Source organism: Tenrec ecaudatus, chromosome Y, assembly GCF_050624435.1.
Source record: "Tenrec ecaudatus isolate mTenEca1 chromosome Y, mTenEca1.hap1, whole genome shotgun sequence".
In the NCBI taxonomy this organism is placed as follows: domain Eukaryota; kingdom Metazoa; phylum Chordata; class Mammalia; order Afrosoricida; family Tenrecidae; genus Tenrec; species Tenrec ecaudatus.
In genome coordinates, this window is record NC_134549.1 from 1,337,440 (window position 1) to 1,352,311 (window position 14,872).

The 14,872-nt window shown below is 35.9% G+C and overlaps 1 protein-coding gene across 2 annotated transcripts in view; it reads left to right on the forward strand.

The window, feature by feature from the left end:
• Positions 1–782: 782 nt before the first annotated feature.
• LOC142435576 (ubiquitin carboxyl-terminal hydrolase 9X-like) overlaps positions 783–14,872 on the forward strand; it is a 188,143-nt gene continuing 174,053 nt past the window's right edge. For both annotated transcript variants that reach the window (XM_075539809.1, XM_075539810.1), the window contains exon 1: positions 783–969. The gene's annotated coding sequence lies outside the window, so the exon portion shown is untranslated. The remainder of the gene's footprint in view (positions 970–14,872) is intronic.

The following is a 14,872-nucleotide window of genomic DNA, read 5'->3' on the forward strand; positions in this document are numbered from 1 at the left end:
ATATCCACCCACCCACAAACTATCAGAGCAAACTCGTGTGATTAACCCGTCCTTTATATACTTTCCTGAGCAGCCAGTCTTTTCCTGGTATAAATTCCATATTCAGCACAATTCCAAACTATTTGTGCCCGTTTTCTAGCACTTCTGGGCACTGCAAGTTGAAGTCTCATTTTCACTACACTTGTTACTCATTGAGACTCGTCGGGTTAGAACTAGCTGTTTACGTGACTAACTCTGGGAGTAGAGAACCTTGAGTTGGTTCTGATAGCCAAGAGGTTGTCTTCTTCGTTCCTATCCCTATCATGTAAGGTAGAGGTATTGCACACTAAACTTTCTTTAGTTTCTCGGTTTAACATGTTCAGTAAGGATTGGGTCAGCATGGGACGGAGAATGGGAGAAAAGGGAAAGGCGGAGGAAGTGGGCGGAATTTGAAATACGTGGGGGGACATATAGGCTCTTGGGTAATAGGAGTCTTTGAGTTGTTGCGGGAAAAGTATGATAGAAGGAAGCGGTGATTTCATTAGCTTCAGAAGGTACTTGAACCCGATCCACAATTTCACGCAATAGGCTTACCGACGCTAAGCCCCGCCCGAAGCCCTATATTTATCTAGTTCCGTGTTCAATAGTTAAGCCACTCCCCCAGGAAGGCCGCTACTGTTCAACCTCCGCTAGTTCTGGAATCAAGGAACGACTAATCGATTTGACCCGGAACAGAACTCGTTGCCCCCGTGTAGCCGGAGGAGGTGACGCCGGAAGAACGTGAGTCCTAATTTCCGCGACAACCTTAGTCTGAGGAGTGACTACTTTAGAGCGTTACTTACTGTGAAGAGAGATGGATGGATAACTCCACATAGAAAGAATTCCGGTCTTAGATACTGAAGTGTGGCCGTCACCGCCTGTTGCCAATTTACAGCTCTTGGTCGCCGCCTCCCTGTGTCCTGATTCTGGAGAGAAGGTTGTGGTTGTGCGGTAAGTAGTTTTCGGCGGCTATCTGGTGCCAACAGCTAGATATAAAACAATTGTATAAAAAGATGCTTAGTGTATAAAGCTAGTGTATAACAAGATATATGTGTATGGTAGCATCCTTTCCTTTACGCGTGTCAGCCCTAGTTCCTTTTCTTGGAGTCGGACTGGCCTTGGGAAGCCTTTTTGGGTGGACGCCGGACTCTGGGAGCGAATCCATAGGGAAAATGGCTGACGTCTCCCCTTCCTCCGGATAAGTCTGAAGGAGGGATAAGAGTTACCGGCTACAAAGTGCAGCACTCGTCTGCACTCCAAGGGCTGGGTCATTAACAGTGGCCTGAGGCTTCCACGTTGGCAGCTTTTTTCGCTTGACACCAAACGCCATTATTGAAGGAGATGGATTTAGAGTGTATGTAGGTAGGCCAACGCTACTCCCAAGTTAACCGGAAATTTATTTGTGGGCTGCAAGTCTGCCTATTCCCCCGATTCTGAGAAAACCCACTGCCTCTTTTGGCTGATAAAGACAGAATCGCAATTTTGTCAATCTTTGAAAGATACTTTGGTGGAAAATCGATTCTAAACTAGCTTGTGTTCCCCATCCTTTTTTGCTTCTACTGACCTTATAGTTTCCTGAGCTTGTGACTTGCATATGAGGCATTAGTTTTGATAGGCAAGTTTTTCCCTGAATATTACTTTCAAGTTATGGATCGGATTCTTTATAATTTTTATCAGATTATAATTTAAGTGAAAATTATATCTGACAACGACAGTCAATTTTAAAGGGAAACATTTACATCGTTATTGTTTATTGGGTCTTTCATTACAGCCAGTGTGCAGTTCTAATATATCGCTTAGTATTTACTTCAAATTGAGTTTGATATTAAATGCTTGTAAATATTAATGAGATATTCATAATGTAATCTCCAGGGTGTTGTATTTTGTACATTTATCTTACTGGGAAATTTGATTTTTCTCTTAAAATTACATAATATTTATACATCTTTGATTCAGAAAAACAGTTGACATTGCTTTTATTACAAATCTTCAATTGACTATATCGTGGTACTCTTTTATCTCTAAGCAAAAATTAAATAAACACTAAAATGATTATCTTACATTTTATCTTTGCTTTTTAACAATAAACAGCAATAACTTGCTTAGATTTTTTCAGTGGATTCTTAGATTACCATTTTGACTACCACTGATAAAGGAGTGTGTAAAGACTATCCACAAAGGTGTTAGCAACTTTTTGACAGTTGGAAAACACTTATTTAATTTTAAACTTTATTATACCATTAATTGGAGAAGAACCAAAGTCTGAAGGTTTTGCAGTTAGTACTTTCAAAGATATATTTAGAATGCTTTCTTTATTTTTAACTGATTGAAAATATGATTTTTAGAATGTGCTTATCTTCTCTTCCTGAACTTCTCCCGTGAAAGTTTTACCTAACATGTAATCTGTTAGCTTTTTGTATCTTCACTTCCTTTACTTGGTTTATCTTAGTAGCTGATAGTTCTTCTAGCTTGGTGAAAATTTCTGTAGCAACTAAATACAGTAAGAACATTACATTTGAGGTAACTAGAATTTTTAGTATCTCTGTAAGATTAGATACTTTTCACTGATAGCTCTTCATATTTCTCTGAGGGGCTTGTTATACAAAATGTAAATTGATGTCTGATTTGGGTTTTTTTTGTTTGTGAGAGTTTTTTGTCTCATGAATTTTAAGCTCTTCAGTTCTTGATTTGTTACTTAAAATTTTTTTCACATTTTCTTTTGTGTGGGAACTAAGCTTAAGATAATTAAATAGGGCTTTTGGTAAAGCTGGAATGCTTGTGTGCAAGAAAAGGATTACAGCATTTAAGTCTTCAGGGTTAGTAATATAGAAATAAAAGTTTATTGGGGAAGATAAATTTTTACAGCTTTATTAAGGCATATGTTTTCTAGTTTTACTTTACCAGACCAAGCTCCTTGCTAATAAATCTGATCCTGTTCATATTAAGCAAACAACCCTATGAGAAAGAAATTATATGGTATGCAAGACTAAATTTTTGCAAAAGTAGACAGTCTCATCTTTGTCCAATTGAGTTGTTTGAAACAACACTTTACAGTCCAATGCCTAGTCCACAATTTCACCAAAATACCTAAACTTAAGGGGTGAAAAACCATTAACATCCCAAACCTAATTGTAGAATATTTTTTTCATCACTTTAGGAATCCCTCATGTCCATTTGTAGTTAGTTACCATATATACTCGAGTATAAGCTGATCCAAATATTTGCTGAGGCACCTAATTTTACCACAAAAACAGTGCCCAAAATGTGCTGGAAAAGCTCAGCTTATACTTGAGTATATATGGTACTCTTTGGGTCAAATCCAGCCCTCGATAACTATAGTATTTCTTTTCTCTCCCTACGTGTTTTGTTTTGGCTGTCTTACATAAAAAATAATATATTTTAGATTCTTTTTTGTAAAATGCTTCTTTTACTTAGTATGATATTTTATTTCCTTTAAATAATGACTGGTATAGTTCTTTTATGGCAAATGGTATTTTATTGCATTTTGTGTACATTTTCATGAGTTATATGCATGCTTTCCAATTATAGAAAATATAAAACTAAAGGATTATGTAACCTTTTATATGTGACAGTATTTTTATTAAGTTGAAAATCTAGGCTTAAAATTGGAGTGTATGTTCAATTTATATTTAACTACATAAAGATGATAGGAAAAAAGATAAGAGTTTTTAAAGTATACTTTTTTTTACCTTCTTATCAGCAGTTAATGAAAGTTCCATTTACTTCACATCCTGGTCTTTCACTTTATTTAAACTTGAGAGTTAATCCTTATGTTTTATAAGTATATTTTATAATGACTGATATTGTTTATGTTCTGATGTTTTACTGACTGTTGGTGTATCTTCTTGGGAGAAATGTTTATTCAGGATCTCTCCATTTTTTAACATTAATTTTTTGCTGTATCATTATAATATTTTTAATCCAGTATATGACTTACTGATACTACCCCCAGATTGTGACTTGTATTTTTATTTGCTTAATGATACCTTTTTCAATTAAAAAAGCTTTTTAATTAATGATGAAAGCTATTTTACTGATTTTTCTCCTTGATTTCTCTTTTGTGTTTAAATCAAAGAATTATGCCTACATAACCTGTCAAAGGTTAAATAGTGATTACATTGTTTTGCTGCGTGAGGAGTTTTTTACATGGACATTTAAGTGCCTTAATATCATTTATTTAAACAACTTCATTCTCCATGTAAGATGTTCTCATCCTCACTTCTGATCTGTTTGGCAGAAATAGTTAATTTTAGTAATAAAAGAAAAATACATTTTTGTTAACCTGTAAAGCATTTTCATTTTTTCCTTATATTTCTTGATATGTTTTTCTTCATTTCAATAATTGAGCATAAAGGTTTTTTAAAAAAAATTCTTTTAGTTTTATTATCTGTATCTATCGATGTTGAACTTGTAAGTTGCTGTTGCCTTGCTTTCATATCATGTGCAAACTATTTCTCTGTGCAATTCCCTTTGGGCGCAGATTGCTAGGATCATTTACCAAATTTCCTCTTAGTAGTATTGGATAATAAATTGTGCTTAATGACTCTTACATAAGAATCTGGTATTGATGTTTGAGAAAGTGTTATCTTTTATGCAAGTTTTTTTTCTCATCTATGATACTATATTGTAATAATATCTTGGTGAGTTTAAAAAATACTGATGCCTTCCTGTTTTCCATCAAGTTCTTTTTTATTTGATTTGAAAAGGGCCTTTGCAAATTTTTTTATAAACATTAAGCGAGAATTACTAAGCTACTTATACATCAGAGCATGCATTTACTAACCATTTACATAGAAAAATAAAATTATATTTTTAGTTGATCATTTTTCATTAATAGAAATCATTAGCTCCAATTACACCAGGATTATGGGAATCATGTCTGATGTAAATAGAGTATTACTATGTGAATATAGGTATTGAATGTGATAATGTTCTGTTCAACAAATACGCAAAATTGTTATCATAGAGACATAATTTAAGTTAACTGATTTAAATAACATCAGCTAACTGATTTTGTCTTATCTATCTTACTTGATAGCAAGTGGGTAATTAGTTGGTTGATCATCTCTATTTATTGGATTTTCCTGATTCTTCATATATATATTTTAGGTTTTCCCAAGTATGCAACTTTATTCTTGTTTTTTTAAAGATTTCCAGTCTTTGCCACTTTATTTTTTATCTTCACTGGTTCACATGTAAACTGAAAGAGCCTCAATGTTTTGAGTGATGTTTGAAAAAGTCTCATTTTTCTGATAAATTACACAATTGCTGTTAATGATAGCTTCAGAAATCTCACTTTTTCTTTGAAAAATTATTTTGGATATAAAAAATTGTCTTGGTAAAATATATATAATAAAAAGTTCAGATTAGCCATTTTAGTATATAATTTATTGACATTAAGTTTTTTCACCATGTTGTGCAATAATTATCACTTTTTTTTTCACTTTTGAGAAAATTTACAAAAGCTTTTAGTCTCCTAAAGATTCTTTAGATTGCAGAATTATGTTACAGTTAGAGATAAAGTAAGATCAAAGCCTTCTATAATAAATACAATATAAAAGGTGCTTGTTTCTTACATCTTTTTGGGTAATTAAATCTATTTTTTCCTCAGCTAATCATATGAAAATAAAATAAGATGAATTAATTTCTTCCAGTTAGAAATATTAGCTTCTATTCAACACTGATATATTTAAATTATGCACAATCCTACTTCATGTGTATGTGTTGATATTGCTTTTTAATATAAATTATAGGCATCCATTCATGGGTAAAATAGGTTTTTATTGTGTGGATTTAAATGCTGTGTCTGAGAGCATTTAAGTTTTGAGAGCTTTGATCTAATTGAATTAGTGTAAACTGTACAATTATTTCCTAGTTGAGTTTTTTACTTCCTTTTTATGGAATGGGTTGAAAATAAAATTTGGAAACTTTGATTACAATAACAGTTTTTTTTCATTTCTTTAAATCATTTTATTAGGGGCTTATACAACTCTTAGATCACAATCCATACATACACCAGTTGTGCAAAGCATATTTGTACATTCATTGCCCTCATTCTCAAAACATTTGCTCTCCACTTAAGCCCCTGACATCAGCTGCTCAGTTTCCCCCTTCCTTGCTCGCTCCCCACTCCCTCATAAACCCTTGATAATTTATAAATTATTATTTTGTTGTATCTTACACTGTCTGATGTCTCCCTTCACCCACTTTTCTGTTGTCCATCCTTCAGGGAGGAGGTTATATGTAGATCCTTGTAATTGGTTCCCCCTTTCCACCCACCCTACCTACACCCTCCCAGTATTGCCACTCTCACTCCTGGTCCTAAAGGGATCATCCGCCCTGGATTCCCTGTGTTTCCAGTCCCTATCTGTACCAGTGTACATCCTCTGGTTCATCCGGATTTGTAGGGTAGAATTGGGATCATGATGGAGTGGGGATGATGGTGGGAAGCATTTAGGAGCTAGAGGAAAGTTGGATGTTTCATCATTGCTACACTGCACCCTGACTGGCTCATCTACCTGCTACCCTTCCCGTCTTAATGTAGAAAGCAGGAGCTGATTAAACAATTGATTGTTTTTTCTTTCTGTTGTACTTGCTTGTTAACTTTATTCAGTGATGAATGAAGGGGCTAAAATGAAAAAGGAAACTAAATACAGGAAGTATGTAATAGTAGTTACATATAAAATATTGCACTAATTATGTAAGTAACTACCTACAAAAACAAGTTACCTTGACAACGTTTTTGTGGCTCTCAGTTTATTAGGTATCCAGATGTGGCTTACCTATGTTTTAGTGTACAAGTATAGATGGTCTGGTGGTGTAGTAGTTACAAGTTGGATGGCTAACTTCAAGTCAGCAGTTTGAAGCCATTGATTACTCTGTTGGAAAAAGACTAGATTTTCTACTCCTTTAAAGAATTACAGTCTAGGAAATCCATGAGATCAGTTCTACCCTACCCAGTGTGGTTGCTAGGAATCAGCCTACTTGAAGACAGTGAGTGTGAGGGATTGCATAATGTTTCCAGTTGACTGAGGAAAGCCCTGCTTCTGGTGTCACTCAGGTGGTATATAGGTAATTAAGATCATTTTGGGTTGGATTCAGATTTCATTTCTTCATTAATATCTCCATTTATAAATAGAATCAGTATTTTTGATTTTTATTTTCAACTCATATAAAATACAAGCAAAAAATAAACAATTTGCAAATAATTGCATAAATAATACTGGTATACAATTGTTGTCAGAGGTTGTTTTTGTTCCTTGGCATAGGTTAGTTCATATTTGTGTTGCTTATTCAGAGTCAGCAAGTGAGAAGAGCCAGAGAAAGTAAGAGTACAAGTACAAAGAAAGTTTTTAATAACCTGATGTTCAGTCTTCATTTTATTAGCAACAAGTTGTGCGAGGTACACTATTCAATACAAAGCCAGGATTTCACAAAGTATAGATAGTGGGAGCCAACAATCAGTGAGCTCTTAGAGACAGCTACGACTGTATGTATTATGAATTTTATACTTCCTGGTACTTGAGTGAAAAAACTAAAATGTATAGATTTTAAATAAGATTTGAATTTTGGTATGTTTTCAAGAATGGATTAAACAGTAGGACACTGTATTTGAAGTGTTGCCCAAACCCTTATGGAATCAATTATGGTTGACTCCATTTAACTATATTTAATTCATATTTTTATTGCTGTTTTTATAGGAATTGATTAAACAGAATAATATGCTATTTGGAGTCAACTTCCAACACCTAGCAATTTCATGTGTTTCAGAATCGACTGTTCTACACAGCCAGATTCACTTTAATCTTTACTGAAACAGTTTGTAATCTTTTGTGAGCAGAGAAGTTTGCTCTGTTAATCTTTGATCACAGATCATTTGTGCCACCCCTTATAAAATAACTATAAACATTATGTAATTATTAAGGGTATTTAATAAAGGTACCATATCAGAACCTATAGCAATAAATTTCTAAAGGGAGAAAAATTTGTATTACTATAGAATATATTGTATTAGTATAGCGTATAGTTTGGTTGCTGAAAACTGTGTGGGATCTCTTAAGTTTTGGATATGTCTTCAGGTTGGTGGTGAATTGCTGCTGTTGACATCGATTTGGTGAGATGCTGTAAGTAATCCTGGAGTAAGAACAGCCACCAGAACAAAGAAATGTCAGTATTGTCAAGGTTAATAAACTATATTAATAGGATCATTGTAATATCTTTATTTGAAGTTATATTCTCTTCACATATTTGACCACTAAATATTGCTGGTTTGTACTGAGGGCTAAAAGAGATGCTTTGAAATGTCTCTATCTGATAAAAGGGATGACTGTTCTCTATATTTTTTAAATCATTTTATTGTGGGCTCATACAATTCTTAACACAATCCATATATACATCCATTGTGTCATGCACATATGTACAATTGTTGCCATCATCATTCTCAAACATTTGCCTTCTACTTGAGCCCTTAATATCAGCTGCTCATTTTCCCCCTCCGTCCCCATTCCCCCCTACCTTATGAGCCCTTCATAATTCATAAATAATTATTATTTTGTCATGTTACACTTGTCTGACATCTCCCCCCACCATCTTTTCTGCTGTCCATCCCGCAGGAAGGAAGCTATACTTAGATTCTTGTAATCAGTTCCCCCTTTCCACCCCACATTACCTCCACACTCCAGGCATTGCCACTCTCACCACTGGTCCTGCAGGTGTCATCTGTCCTGGATTCCCTGTGTTTCTGGTTGCTATGTACCAATGTACATCCTCTGGTCTAGCCAGATACCTAAGATAGAATTGGGATCATGATAGTGGGGGGGCAGGGGGGCGGGCATAGGAAGCATTTAAGAACTAGAGGAAAGTTATATGTTTCATTGTTGCTACCCTGCACCCTGACTGGCTCATCTCCCCACAACCCTTTAGTAAGGGGATGGAGATGACCTTTATATTACCTACATAAATACGAGCTTTATTAAATTGGCTTGCTCTTTGGTTTATTTTTAATACTCACTGTTGAATTGGGCTAGTGAAAAGAGAATCATGCAATGTTTTTTATTTTGCTGTTTTCTAGCTATCCATTATTGATACAGGTAGGCCCTCAAGTCAGTTCCAACTCATAGTGACCCTGTGTGTGAAAACACAAAATACAAGAAACTTGAAAAAGTTTGTAGGAACATGAAATTCAGTGAGGAAGGAATTTATGAAATTTCAGATCTTGCACCCTCATAATACAGTATGTGCCATTCTCAGTCTTTGATTCTGTTGTAGCTATTGGGCTCTTCCACTTGAGCATTGTCCTTTTTACCAGTTGTGGTGCTCTTTAACTAGGATTGTTGTCACCTGTTGACAAGTCGAAGTGCAGAATAATTTTTGCTTTCTTTGCTTCTCAGGAGCATTCTGGATATACTTTCTCCCAAATCAAATGTTTGTATATTTTTTTGGTCAAACATGGCTCATTTAATATTTGTGACCAACACGATAATTTAAATGCCTAATTTCTTCATTCTTTCTTACTCACTGTCTCAACTTTCACATCCAAAGCAGTTGGAGACACCCTGGCTTAGGTCAGGAGCATCTTGGTCCTCAAAGTGATACTTTTTTGTTTAACACTTTAAAACTATGTTATGGAATAAATTTGCATAATACAGTATAATGTTTATTTGCTGACTGTTGCTTTTGTAATATTGATTATAGATCTGTAGAAAATGAAATCCTTTAGAACTTTAATCTCTTCACTTCTTGGCTTATTGGTTTGGTTGTGAAATTCAATGATTTCTGCATTTTTTTGTATTACCTTGCTTTGGAATGGGCACAATAAAAGATGGATCTTGTCCAATCATTAGTTGGTAGCTATCTTCCAATTTCTTGGCATAGACCAATGAGACCTTCTGATGTATCAGTTTGTTGAAACATTTCAATTAGTATGCATTAATTTCCTGAACCCTTGTTTTTTAATAATTCCTTGCAGTGTAGGTTGAAATTCTTCTGTTAGTAGCTCTTGATCATATTCTTACTTTTGAAATGGTTGAAGAACTGTTTTTCCTTTCTGGTTTTTTTAAGTTCAGATCTGTGTTAAGCTGCACTCTCTAGAGCAGCAAAATCATTGATACATGCATACATCTCTAGGTAGATAACATATAGCATTAATATCAGAAATGTCTCAAACTGTTGTGGAAATGAGTATATCCAGTCTGGTTTCAAGTCTGTAGTTAAATTTTTAGCTGGAGACTTTCTGACTAGCAGAGTTTTGAGGATTGATGAACCTGGGATCTGCAGGAATACCACAAGCTTCAGGGGTGTATGAATCCAAGATTGGCAGGACAGGTGACAGACCATTGATAGCTTTTGAGATACAACAAAAACCAATCAAGCTTTCCACATCTGTTTTTTGCTTAGGAAGTAGGACACAGGCCTAGGAAACTTTAAATTGCATCAGGGCTGTGATATGTGTAAAGTTAGTTGCATCCCACTCTAATCTTAAGAGGAACCTGGCTATTCACAGCAGAATAGTCCCATTGTGAAGTGGACTATATTGTATTATGTAACAATATCATGGTAGATTAATAGATGTTAATTACTAAATTGTAAGAACTTTTACCTAGCCAAATTGACACAAATTCCATCATTATCCACCCCTTCAACTTGGCATTTGTACATACCTGCTTAAATCATATTTAATCTCCAAAATCATTAAGAAAATCTTATGTGCACCAAAACTTACAGAGCTAATGAATACAACTAGAAAGCTCTGCCCCATTTACATGTTACAGTTTATATATGAACAAAATACAAACATACAACTTTCCTGTAGTTCTTTAATGCTTCTCCCCCCTTACCTCCCCCTCCCCCGCCCCACACTATGATGATCCCAATTCTACCTTACAGATCAGGCCATACCAGAGATTATGCACTGGTACAGATTAGAGCTGGAAACACAGAATCCAGGGCAGATAAACCCTTCTGGACCAATAATGAGAGTAATGATACCAGGAGGAAATAATAATTTATAAATTATCAAGGATTCATGAGGGAGAGAGAGAGGGTAGGAGAGGGAAGGGGGAAATAAACTGATACTTGAAGGGCTCAAGTAGAAAGAAAGTGCTCTGAAATGATGATGGCATCAAATGTGCAAATGTGCTCGACACTTTATGTATGTATGTGTTGTGATAAGAGCTGTATGAACCTCCAGTGGGGGGGAAAAAAGAAGAAAGATATTCTTCCATGACCTATTCCATATTCCTTATGCCATGTCGGGGGAGGTCAGATGCTCACAGGAATCTTCCCTGAAGGCAGTCCCTCCAGACATCTGTCTCGCCACACCACAGGGGCAGGAGGCCTGCGACCATTAGCTTGGTTCCTGTAGGTGGAGTTCACACCCCACCAATAATGGTCTCTTATCAGTTGAGCCAGGGAGCAGGCCAAACTGATCTGTAGCATCCAAGGTTAAGCTGCCATCCCAAATCTAGGATCTGCCCATCTTGTCACATGTATACCCCCAATCCCTCCTCTTCCTATTGCGTGTATGTACCTAGACCACCCCCTCTCATTACTGTATTACTTATAGCACAGCCCCTTCTTGTGACATATGTCCTCACCTGTAATTAGGGGGCTTGCATGTCCCCAGAGAATATAAAAAGCCTGGACTGGCATTAAAGATCTCTCCTTCCACGTGGACCACCAAGTGGGAGGAGGTGAGCATGCTACCATGAATTGTGTCTGACTCCACTTATTTCAATACTTCTCTTACATCTCTCATGTTCTCTATAATTTTACTATAATCTTTACTTATTATTGCTGTACACTTCGCCTACTGGACCCATAATGATGTGTTAGGGGCAGGCTTCCCCTGACAATGCCATCATAGAGTAACTCAACTGATTGCACTTCTTTGTGTGACAAACTCAGCTGATCACACTTCTTTGTGTCACAAAGTGACCCAGATCTTTATTTCTAAAGTCATGTCAGAATTGGTTACTTTAGTTTAGCATTGCTTTTAATCATAGTGCATGCTAGTGCTAAGAGACACAATCTAGGCATATCTTAGATACAAAGCATAATGTTATTTATATAATGCCTTTCAAATTTCCCTGTGATAATCAGGGTGAACCACACAACACTTGCATGTTGATCCAGAAGCATGAAGGGCCCAAAATGCCCAGGTGCCATTCTTAACTTCCAATTCAAATAATCCAAGCTGTGTCTCCCAAGTGAGCATATACTTTCTTTGGAATTAAGACCTTTATACTCAAAAATAGCATAGTATTGAAGAAAATGAATCAGAAATGTTATAGTGGTGTGAATTTTACCAGTTAGTTTTCTTTATTAGAGAGAACATATTTTGATCACTGGGTTAGAGTATAAACAGCCTCCTGGAGGACATTACCCAATATTGCCACCTAGCTGATGCCCTAATTCTGTCTTTAGAAGGCCATTGCATTCTTTGATCAAACCAGGTGCTTCAGATTGATGGGGGACATGATAAGACCAGTGGACTACATAAACAAAGACCCATTACTACTATGAAATGAGATCTTTGATGAGAGGCATTCTCTTGCATCCATGAATTGTTGTTTTAGCAGACGTATTACTTTCAGGGAAGACAAATGGAAGACAAACCTACCTTACAAGTAATTAATGGTATATTCCGATAAGGGAAAACATTTTGCCTTTCCCATAATAAATAGATGTAGTCTTTTGTGTTCAACCTGCACACTGCCCCCCAACATCCCTGATACTAGGTTGCTAGGTGATTTCCCAAAGGAATGATCTCATATGTAGACCTCTGTTTATCACTGTTGTTGGAAAATTGTAACATCCATTTTAGACAGTAGCCATGCCAACCTTGGTGAGTGGAATTTGTTGCTAAACCTATGCATAATCTTCCTTGCCACCATGCCTACTTTGTTTATCAGCCCATTGGTGTTAGACAGCAGTAATTCTTCGATAATATATCAAATCAGAATGCCATCAGTTCTGGTGTTAACCTGGGCGACTGACTGGAAGGGAAAGGAAATTTTGATCCCTGAGGACTGAATTATGCTATACTGCTCAAGAGTTGATTATATATATTTAAGAAGTTGGTTATAATATCGCTAGCAGGCACACTGCTTGTGGTGATTCTTTTAAACCAGAATTGAGTAAAAGGTATTGGGTGGATCAATGCCAGCAGAAGTATTGATTTGCTCAAACAGTAAAACTACCTAGAGTAGCAAGTGTAAATGGAGACAGTGTTTAGTTAAATTTATGATATTCCACTGATTCTCCAAGATATATCATTTTTTACATAGTAAATGTGGATGTGGTGAGCTAAATGTGGATGTGGTGGGAAACCCCATCACTCCACACTGAAAGCCCTTGATGGTGGCGCTAGTTTCTGCCACCCACCAAGAATGCATTATTGGTTTGGGTTTATCATTTTCCAAGATATAGCAGGTCTTATGTCTTCCAATTAGCTTTTCCTACTATAATATCTCTTATTACATATTTCAAAGATTCCGTATGGGAGTTACTCCAGTTGCTGAGTATGTCTATTTTAGTTACTCATTCTAGCTCCGGGGAAATAACTACAGGAAAAGTTTGGGAATCCACTGGACCCACAAGGAGATGAATCTGAGAGAAGATTCCATTGCTATCTTGTCCTCCATATGCCTCTGCTCCTACTAGTGAAACTTTTTTATTCTACTAACATTCATGCTGATTTTGAGACAGTGGTCAGTAATCACCCCAAATCTAATTATTTTCGTTCCTCTAATGAATAGTCATCTTTGTAAAAGGCCACATTCCTTTGGAGAAATCTGGGAGAAAAACTAATGATAAATTAATTTTTGGTGCTGAGTACCCTTTCATTGAAATTTTAACTACAAGGTGTTGTCCATTTCAAAAAGGAAGAATAATCTTAGGATTTCTCAGTTGAAACAATAACCCTGCCAAACCTCAAATTGAGATCCTGTAGGATTTTAGGGCAAAATATTGAGTAATACAGGAAGCATCAAACCAGAAGATACTGGTTGGGGTGCCCTTGTTTTTGACAAACTTGAAACTTTTCATTTTCTCTGAGGCCTTTTTTAGGTTGATTTTACAAGAATACCTTTCTTAAGACCTCACTTGAAGGCAGTAGATAAAGCTAATTTTGGGGCCAAATTTTCTATTGTAAAGTTAATGTTTTCCCACATGTAAATCAGAAAGATGGTATTAACTTTTTCCTGGATGGGAAAAAGCTGCATATACTTAGAAATTTTTTGTAAGGGAAATGTTCCCTTCATTTGTGTTTTTACTCAATCATTTATATTTAACTTATTTCACATTTGTTCTAAGTTTGGTCAGACTATTACTCCCTTTCTTCCATTTAGTTAGGATATCATAGAAGCTTGTATGACACAACCCTGAGTTATTTTTGCATGGACAAAAGACCATTTGAATGGAACTAGTAGGAGACGATACTAAGATACTAGTAGCCTATAGGATATACATGTGAATAATTGTGAACAGGATTCCCTCTAATGAAGCGGTTCTCAACATGTGGGTTACCCAATTTATAACAGTAACAAAATTACAGTTTGGAAGTGCATCGAAAATAATTTTGTGGCTGGGGGTCACTAAAACTTGAGGAACTGTATTAAAGGATTGTGCCATTAGGAAGGTTGAGAACCACTGCTTTAATGCTATCCAGCTGTTGTGTTTAAAAAAAGAGCCCTCTTGAGAGGATTGGGAATCCTAAGATCAGGAAGAACCAGAAGTGGATTTGAGATACCTGCACAGAGAACCTCCTAGATCAATGGTTCTCAACCTTCCTAATGCCATAGTCCTTTAATATAGTTCTTGTTTTGGTGAGCCT